This window comes from Felis catus, chromosome C1, assembly GCF_018350175.1.
Source record: "Felis catus isolate Fca126 chromosome C1, F.catus_Fca126_mat1.0, whole genome shotgun sequence".
Taxonomy (NCBI): Eukaryota; Metazoa; Chordata; class Mammalia; order Carnivora; family Felidae; genus Felis; species Felis catus.
Window position 1 is genome coordinate 6743673 of NC_058375.1, and position 10277 is coordinate 6753949.

A 10277-nucleotide genomic window follows, 5' to 3' on the forward strand; every position below is an offset into this window, starting at 1 on the left:
CTGTTCTGTTCACTGGGCGGCTCAGGCCTGGGGGAAGCGTCCTAGCTGCCCTTGGAAGTCAGTTCACTCCTGCCTTCAGTACAGCGTTGAGGGTGGGGTCCTGGGGCTTCTGGCGGGGATGCGGGTGCAGCGTGCCGCCCCTGGAAGGCTCAGGGATTTGAACGGGAGACCAGCTGCGCAGGGCAGGCCTGCCCAGGAGGGGCGACCAGAAGCTTGCTGAGCAGGGAGCCGAGGACCGCATGAGCAAGGGCTCCGGCAGAAAGTGCTGACTGTCGCCGCAGAAAAGCCCATCTTAACCAGCAGTCCCCAACCTGACCCCAGAGCTACAGGGGCAACGGACCTTGTTTTCTGAGCCCCTTCGGGATGGCCCCCTGGTCCTCCCAGCAGCTGGGGCTCGGCATCGGCCCCTGAGGCTTCACAGCCCCCCAGGTGAGCAGACCCAGCTTCAGGCCCAGCCTGGGCAGGTGCAGGGTGGGCCTGGAGAAAGCAGTTGAAGGTGCCGCGCTGGACAGAGACTGAGCCAGGAGACTGGGGACAGGGCCCAAGGGGTGGGCCTCCTTAGTGTCCTATGTATGAGCTCTGCTTGGGCTGCCCGGTGACCACAGGGTCTGTGTTTCTGTGGGCTCCGTTTAACTCCAAAGTAACAGGTGAGGGGATGATCAAACCGCAGCACAACACGGGCACGGCCCCAAGGGGAGGATGGGGGGTGGGGGTGGGGTGGCTCCCCGGGGGGCATTCGGGAGGGGGCCGGGCTGGGCCAGTCACTCTTCCCAGAAACTGGCCCTCTAGGATGGCAGGTGGAACCTCAAACAGACCCCGGAGTTCACTGACAGCGAGGGTCCTCCTGCCCCGAGGCCCTGACCAACCACCCTGCAAGGAGAGGAAGAGCTGGGGGCTCCCAGGTCCCCTGAGGAGGGAACCGGAGGGTCAGTCCCCTTGCGTTGTCCTTGCTGACGTCTTCTGTTGTTTCCTTATAAAAGGGGAACCTGTTCATCGTAGAAAATCTAGAAGTAGCAGCCAGCAAGAGAGACCATACACAGTCCCACAACTCAAGTACTGGCCTGCTCTCCACCCCCACCCCCCCCAACTTGTGTCTACATACATATACTTTCACAGAAACAGGGCCTTTCTGTACCCAACACTTGGTCACTTTCTTCCTCTCCCGGCTCCGTCAAATGCCCACTTCCATGCCGTCGAGGGAGCTCTCGTCCACCCAGAGGCCGAGACGGCCTCCGTGCAGCACGGCTCTGGCTTGTCCCCGCCTGCTGAGCCGGAGGCTTGTCCGCTCTCCCCGCTTTTAGAACTGGGGCCGCCAGAAACCTCTCTGTACGGGCCTGCGGCTTCTGTATTTCAGGCTTTTCTATGTGTTGGCTGCTTGCATTCTGGAAAGGACAGAAAATGGTGTCGTCCTGGGGTTTTGCACCGGTGTTTTGTTTGTTTTCTCCCTTCCAAAAGTCCTAAGCTGGCTTTGCTTTGCAAACCTGCTCCCCCGGTCACCAGACAGCTTACGTGGCAAGCAGGATGGGCAAGGGATCGGGTTGGAATTCTGTAATGTTTGTGCAGAGATCGTGGGGGTGGGGGCGGGGGGCCCGGCCCCACCCCCACTTCGGTGCCGGGCTCCACTTGAGTTGTTATGTCAGGAAAAGTTCTGCTGATCTTTTAAAAAGTTTGGGAAACCGCCGTTGGCGTCCCACCGCCCCTTACCAATAAGTCGTGTGACGCGGGGACCCTTCCGAGCAGCAGGACCTAGTTCATCTGGCCCTTCCCAGAGGTGACCAGAGGCGAGAGCCGCCACCACGGAGGGCACAGCTGGGGGTCCAGAGTGGTTCCCCCACTGCAGAGTGTTTTTATGTGGCAGCAACTCTGAGGACATTTTGCTGGGGGGGTGGACGTGGGGAATGGCACCAGGGTGCAGCCAGCGTGGCCTCGGGGCCACCGTGGGACGGTGCGCACTTGCTGGCTTTGTTTATGCTCCACCCCCCCCCCCCCCCCCGTTCCCTAGGTGAGAGAGCTGGGTCACGGTGACGGAAGAGAGGGTCCCAGGATTTCCACGGCACGTTCTTTCCTTCATTCCTCTGTCTCTGGCCAGATTTGCTCAAAGAGTGTTAGGGTGCCCCTAGCGTGTGCACGGCTGCGCCAGGCGCTGGGGCAACAATGGTGGGCGAAATGGTGATGCCCCTGCTCCAGGGAGCCCACCCAGGGCACGGAGGCGGGCCTGGGTAAGCGTACAGTCCACGCGTTCGCGGCGGAGGGCCTGTGAAGTAACGGGACACGGTGTCTCGTGTGAGTAGTCAGGATGCCGGACGTGAAGCTTAAGGACAAGAGGGAGATCGCTGTGTGCAAGGCAAAGGCCCTGGAGCCAGCTTTCAAGGAATTGAAAGGTTAGTGTGGCAAGAGTCCAGGAGAGAGGAGAGCAGAAGGTCACCCGTGGAAGACTGCTGGGAATTTAGATTCCATCCTAAGAAGGGAGGGACAGCCAGTGCTGCATTCAGGCAAGGGAGTCACAGGAGCGAATGTGCATTTTTAAAGGGCCGCCCAGCAGGAAAGGAAGACTGGGTGGGAGGAGCACAAGATGAAATGAGGGGGGCGCCTGTGTGGCTCAGTCGGATAAGTGTCCGACTTTGGCTCAGGTCATGATCTCATGGTTCACGGGTTCAAGCCCTGCATCGGGCTATCTACTGCCAGCTTAGGGCCCGCTTCGGATCCTCTGTACCTCTCTCTCTGACCCTTCCCTGCACGCAAGCGCGCGCTCTCGCTCTCTCTCTCTCTCTCTCTCTCAAAAATAAACATTAAAAAAAAAAAAAGGAGTGAAAGGAGGAGTCAGCAGGGGCAACCACAGGACTCGGCTATTGGAGGTGAGGGCGGAGGGGTGTCCAGGTTGACCTCTAGGCTTTTTGCGTGCACCGTCGGCTGGATGGAGGGCCCCTCCTGATGTGGGGAAACGGGGCGGGGGACGGGAGAGTTTTAAAATTCAGCTTTGAGCACTTGCATTGGATGCTTTGGAGACAGCCGATGCGCACCTGCCCCTGCTGAGCCCTGCCTGGAGCCCTCCTCCCCCAACCGCAAGCTTCAGGCACCCCTCACAGGCCACCTGCTCTGAGAGGCCTCCGCAGCCGTCTGGGTTCCCCTGTCATTCTCCTCCTCCGCGTCCTACTGCTTCCATTGAGTTATAGGCAGCGGCTGCCTCCCCTTCGGAGTAACTTCCACGAGAGCAGAGACCTTGGCTCACAAGATACTGTTGAGTGAACGAATGAACGTCCACTAGGAAGCTGGTGCGCAGGTGTTTCCTGGTCTCGCTCTGAGGAGAGGGGACAGGGGACACGGGGGGGGGGGTCTCTGAAGCCAGGGGAGACTGCCAGATGCTACCTGCAGCGGAGACTTAACAGCACCTGCTTTGGTGGGACCCTCACAGAACTGGAGGACAGAACAGGAGCAGACAAGGAGGGGGGTGAGCTGGGGGCTGAGCTGAGACCAGGTCCCCAGGGAGGCTTGGGGTCGAGCATATCCTATCTCCACGGCGGGGGTAGGGAGGGGCCAAAGCCCCTTCACACCCTGAACGCCCATGAGCCTGGTGGGAGGGGGGGCGGGGGTGGGCAGAGAAGGTGGCAGAGGGCTGGTCTGAGGGAGGGGTCCTGAGGATCTGTAGCATTCATTTCAAGTTGCAAAGAGCTGAGTGACACAAGCTGCCCCTGGGTGCTAGAGGGTCCCCGGGCCATGAGGGCGGGTGGAAACCCACCTCCAGTCTCCTACTGGAAGTCACTGGGGAACGGGTCTGACTTAGCAGTTTCGACTTCCTGGATCCGTTCAGAGGTGAGGCACCCACCGGTACTGGCTGGGGGTCGGCCGGTCGGGGAGGGGGGAGTCTCTCAGGAGGAGGAAGAGAGGACAGGCAATTGGGAATGGCCTGACTGGTCTGGCCACCGGCCTGCTGTGACCCTAACAAAGATTAAGGGAGACAGGCTGGATCTGGGGCTGTGGGGCAGGACCTCACCGGACAGTGGGTTTCTGGCCAGCAGGGAGGCCATCACAGAGAGGAGAGCAGAGGCGGAGGGATGGCCTCCCTCCGAGGTCCCAAGGTCACCCCCAGAGATGGACCTCCAACCTCGGAGGGAGCGTGCAGGTTGTGACGAGCCTCTTGCTTTGCACAGAACCAGGGATGAAGCCTTGGCTGACCCTGGGGTATCTGTCCTGACCCCCTAAAGCCAAATAAGAAGCTAATGTCAACAAAGCTCGGGAGCTGCTGGGGACCAGGTTTCCCACTGGGTCGGCACAAGCCCCGGGGCTGGAGGTTTCCCTGGAGAAAACCTCAGGGAACTGAGTCGTTGCCCAGGAAAAGCACATACGATGTCAAAGTGCCCCTGAGACGGAAGAAGGGACGTCTCTCTTCTATACTGTTGGGTTTACAGAGAACAATTCCGGGGGGTGACTCCCAGGCCTTTGTTTATCTGCCCCACTCAGTGCAGTAAAGTCTCCCAACTCCGGGCTGGGGGTGCAGGTGAGATTTCACGGAGGTCTTCTCGTTCTGCGGATCCTGCAGATGGGAAGGGTTTTCAGGTGGTGATCTTTTTTTTAAGTTTATTTATCTTGAGAGAGACTGAGACAGCACAAGTGGGGGAGGAACAGAGAGACAGGGAGAGAGAGAATCCCAAGCAGGCTCCCTGCTGTCAGCACAGAGCCCAACGCCAGGCTCGAACCCGGGAACCGTGAGACCATGACCTGAGCCGAAACTTAAGCGACCAAGCCACCCAGGTGCCCCAGGTGCTGATTTTTTTTTTTAAACTAAAAGTTGTTCAATTTTTGGAGAACCAAAAAAGGTCTGAGTCCAAGATCCATGTGCAGAGCAGCATTTTCTGTGTTTGGTGTTTTCCTCTGCCGAACTGAATCAAACATTCACTTACTTAGCTTGAATCTTGTGTGGAAATTAATAAACTAGTAAACACTAGAAATTACAGGGGTCACGGACAGGCTTCTGGGGCCACTCGGTGCCTTTTACAGAAATAATTTCTGTAAACGAATCTAACTCTTCCTTTTAATACTAGTGGAGGGGCACCTGGGTGGCTCAGTCGGTTGGTTGAGCATCGGACTCTTGGTTTCGGCTCAGTTCATGATCTCCCAGGTTCACGGGATCGAGCCCCAACGTGGGCTCAGCACCAATGGTGTGGAGACCGCTTGGGAGTCTCTCTCTCTGCCCGTCCGTTCACTTGCATGCTCTCTCTCTCTCTCTCTCTCTCAAAATAAATAAACGTTAAAAAAAAAAAAAATTTAGGGCCACCTAGTGGCTCAGGGGGTTGAGCATCCAGCTTCGGCTCAGGTCATGATCTCACAGTTTGTGAGTTCGAGACCCACATCAGGCTCGCTGCTGTCAGCCTGTCAGCACGGAGCCCAGTTCTGATCCTCTGCTCACCTCTCTCTCTGCCCTTCCCCACTCACGCTCTCTCTCTCAAAATTTCTTTAAAAAAAAAAAGAAACTTAATATTAGTGGAACTTTCCAGATTAATCCACGCCAATGCTACACATTAGCACAAATCCACATTGCGGGGCCCCAACTTGCAGACCCCTGGGCCTGCTAGGTGTTCCGTCCCAGCAAGGAGATACGGGGGTTCCCCTTCTTAGCTTGCTGCACACCTGACACAGGAAGAAGACCGGGGTGGTTTTCTGAGGTTGACCTTACGGCAAAGTCTAGTACAGAGCGGCCGTCACTGTATTTTATGGTCCAGGCATTTTGTGACCTTGAGTCCTCCCCACAGCTGCTGAGGGGTTTGCTGAGCTGGGATTTCGTCTAAAGATTTCGTTTTCTTTTTGCCGAGACACTGACAATTTGCCATGAACTTGCAGCTTCCACACCCACTGTGGTCGGGCTTGAGGAACAGCCTTCTCTGTTTTGACTTTATAAATAGTAAAGAGGGGAAGCTGAGTTAATATTTCATTTTTCTGTGGCCCCTTCACTCAAACCGGCCAAATTGCCGACTGCATTCGCTGATGACTCGACAAAAGGCTGATATAAATGTCCCCAGGTGACCCCTGGCACGATCGAGCAGTCTAGAAAGAGACCAAATTAGCAGGTCCCCTGTTCTGCCTTTATGCTGAGTAAGCAGCAGGCTTAAGTTGCATTTATTTATTTGTTTATTTGTTTGTTTATTTATTTATACTTATTTTAGAAAGAGAGCAGGAGAGGAGAAGAGAGAGAGAGAGAGAGAGAGAAAGAGAGAGAGAGAGAGAGAGAGAGAATCCCAAGCAGGCTCCACACTCAGCACAGAGCCCGACGCAGGGTTCAATCCCACGACCCTGGAATCACGACCTGAGCCGAAATCAAGAGTCAGACGTTCAACCAGCCGAGCCACCCAAGTGCCGCAGGCTTATGTTGCTTCTAAACACATTTTGTCGGGGTGCCTGCGTGGCTCAGTCGGTTGGGCGACTGACTTCGGCTCGGGTCACGATCTCAAGGTTCATGGGTTCGAGCCCCGCCTCGGGCTCTGTGCTGACAGCCCAGGGCCTGGAGCCTGCTTCTGATTCCGTGTCCCCCCTCTCTCTGCCCCTCCCCTGCTTGCGCTCTCTCAAAATAAGTAAACCATTTAAAAACAATAACAACAAGACAAGCCCCAGCCCCCCCCCCCCCCCGCCCCAGAGCTGCTGCCTGAGCTCAGCTCCCTGCCCCAAGTCAATCCCTGAGAGTGGACCACACTCTCCCCGCCTCCCCCCTGGACCGTCACCACCTCAGCAGCCCCTCCATTGCTGCTCCCAGCCCCCACCCAGGGCCCTCGGTCCTCTCTCGCCCTCCTCCTTCACATGCTCCTGGGCCAGAGACCCCAAGCGGCCCTGAGGCCTGACAGCCCCTCTCTCCCCTCAGGGAGGGTGACTTCGGGGCTGGCCACCCCCCTCGGCTGAAGTTTGATGATGTGAAATCGGGCCTCTGTGCCAACTGGTTTCCTTTGTCCTCAATAAGCATCAGGTTTTGTAATTAAAAAACAAAAACCCCCCAAAACCTTGGGGGCCCCGGGTGGCCCAGTCGGTTGGGCATCTGACTCTTGATTTCCGCTCAGGTCACAATCTTGCGGGTCATGGGTTCTAGCCCTGCGTTGGGCTCTGCACTTTCAGATTCTCTCCCTCTCTCTTCTCTGACCCTCCTTCACTCTCTCTCTCTCTCTCTCTCTCTCTCTCTCTCTCTCTCTCTCTCCCTCTCTCTCTGTCTCTCAAAATAAATAAACTTAAAAAAAGCCAAATATTAAAAAAATAAAACAAAAAAACAGATCAGTCGTCACATGAGACTAGTACTAAGAGGCCCACAGAATCTTTTCAGGAATGACAGGAATGTTCTTTATCCTGATAGAGGCCATGTTTCAAGGTTGAGTACATTTGTCAAAACTCAGCCAATGCAGTTTACAGTTCTTAAGTTATGACTCCAAAAGGTTTATTTTAGTATTAGTTTTTATTTGAGAGAGAGAGAGAGAGTGGGAGAGGGGCAGAGATAGAAGGAGAGAGAGAATCTCCAGCAGGCTCCTTGCTCAGCACGGAGCCCCACGTGGAGCTGTATCCCACGACCCTGGGATCATGACCTGAGCTGAAATCAAGAGTCGGAGGCTCGACTGTGCCACTCAGGTGCCCCCAAAAGGTTTATTTTTAAGTCTTTTTTTTTATTTTATTTTTTTAATGTTTTATTTATTTTTGAGACAGAGAGAGACAGAGACAGAATGCAAGCAGGGGAGGGGCAGAGAGAGAGCGAGACACAGAATCTGAAGCGGGCTCCAGGCTCTGAGCCGTCAGCACAGAGCCCGACGCGGGGCTCGAACCTACGAACCGCGAGACCATGACCTGAGCCAAAGTCGGATGTTTAAACCGACTGAGCCACCCAGGCACCGCCACACTCCTTTTTTGTTTTATTTGTTTGAGTCATCTCTACACCCGCCAAGGGGCTCACACTCACGACCCCAAGATCAGGAGTCGCGTGCCCCTCTGAGACAAGCACCCCCCCTTTTTAAGTTTCTTTCTTTCTTTAAGTAATCTCTCCACCCAGTGGGGCTCGAATGGACCCTCCACACTCTCGTCCTCGGCCTGGCTGTTCCAGGCCACGTGTTTCCCCTGGCACAGCCCTCTCATTTTCCTGACGACCACACATTCAGGAGGTTCATGTACGAGTGAAGGCCTGCACGTATTTGTGAGTGTATTTAAGACGCAAACCAGACGGCAGAGCTGGCTTCAGGGGCATGAGACCCACGCGGCGACACAGCCCCCTCCCCCCACCCCGTGTTCACAAAGGCCCCACGTGCCACTTAATGCTCTGTCTGCACCACCTTGAAAGTCTTAATTTTTTTTTTTAAGTTTATTTACTTTGAGAGAGAGAGAGAGAGAGAGAGAGCCAGCAGGGGAGGCACCGGGAGAGAGGGAGAGAGAGAGAATCCCAAGGAGGCTCTGTGCTGACTCGAGGCTCAACCCCACGAGCCGCGAGATCGTGACCTGAGCCGAAATCGAGAGTCTGACACTTAACCGACCGAGCCACCCAGGCGCCGCCCCGATTCTCAATAATTTTTGAACCTGGGGCCCCACATTTTCGTCTTGCATCAGGCCCCCCAATTATGTGGCCGGTCCTCACTGGTGGCAACACCCAACCCTGGGGAAGAATGAGAGCAGGAAGATTCTCTCGTCACCTTCTGTCTGCAAGCCCTCGAACGTGGGTCACTGATGTGTGTATATCCAGCGCATGAGGGGAGATGTTTAGGGAGAATCCAGGCACCCAGTGGAGAGGGTGTGGGCTGGGAACGGGCAGAGCTGGGTGGATTTCTTGTTTCTAGCAAGTGAGTTACCTGTCCACTCACCTTGGGTAAATTAATTACTCTGCCAAGAGTCTCTCCTCCTGGAAAAACAAATAAGCACACAAACTGGGAATTGTTTCCTACCTCCTAGAGCTGCCCGAATGGAACGAGTCCGCGGTGTGAAGGTGCTTGGTCGGGAACACGGGTAACAAACCGCTGCTTGTTACTGGGTGAGCATGACGGGGGACGGGCGGGGCAGAAGCGCCCTGGAGGACCCACTAGTGACTAGAGACAAGAGGCTGGGGTCAGAAGTCTCGGCTGAAACATTCTGGGCGACAAAGTGGGAGAAACCAACTCCCATCAGCTTCAGCCGGCAGAGACCCTGGACAGGGGGAGAGAGGATCCAGCTTGGTTGTGCCAGGATGGGAAGCCCCCCCCCCCCCCCCGCAGGACCTGGCAGCGACACTTGTCTCTGTACTTAGCGCCCAGCGGGGAGGCCTCCGGTTACCGCCTCTCTCCGCTGAGCCCAGACCCCTGTTGCTAGGGGACCGGTAACTGGGCTGGGTGCTCCTTGGGTGAGGGCAGGTGGGTGGGGGCAGCAGCCCAAGGTGGCAGCAAGAGGAGATGGAGGGGACAGGGCAGGTGCACACCCCACTCGGACCAAAGACCAAAGTGGGGGGGGGAGAGCTGCCACGCGGTTGGCTCTCACTTTAGCTGCATGACCACAAAACCTCGAGGGGCCTTCTGCCGCCCCGAAGTCCCACCCCTGGGGGGTCCTGGGGGGGGCCCTGGGGGGACTTTCCACACCCTCACTTCCCGCCCCTATTCTCAACATCTCCTCCCCTCTCCTCTGTCAGCCAACGAGCTCGCTTCCTACTTCACAGAACAAAAACCCACAAAACCCAGGAGAGAAGTCCACCCACTCGCGCGATGCAGCCACCAGCCTACGGACAGCTGCGCCTGCCCCTGCGCCCCCTGCCTGTCGCTGGACTGTCCAGACACCTGGGGCCCCGCCCCTCTGCGGGGCACCCGCTCCCTGCTGCTCCGCGACCCCATCCAGCGGTAGCGCCCCCTGCAGGCGCTGTTTTCTCTTCCCTCCCTTATTCCCACCAGGCTACTCTTCTACCGGAAGACAACCTTTCTTCAGGGTGTATGGGGTTCGCTGAGCTACTCTTTCTGCTTTTTGGAGGGTTTGAATTTTTTTTTTTTTAATATCCCGTTCAGGGGCCGCCCTCTCTGCCTGCTCCCCTTCTGTTCCTTGCCTTTCCCTCCTTTACAATTCAGTCCAAAGAGCACGAGGGGGGAGCGGGGCGGTGGAGGGGGGAGAGGCAGCTGTCCTGGGTGGCCGGGTGGGGTGTCCGACCCACAGTCTGGTGAGGGGGGAGTCCACACGGGAGGGTGGCCTGGTGGGAGGTATCAGAGCCTGGGGGAGGAATGGGGGGGGGGGGGAAATCCTTGCATGGGGTCATCGCCCAGAGAGTGAGGAAGGCAATGTGTGTGGTGAGGGCAGCAGCTGCGTGATGTGGGGGG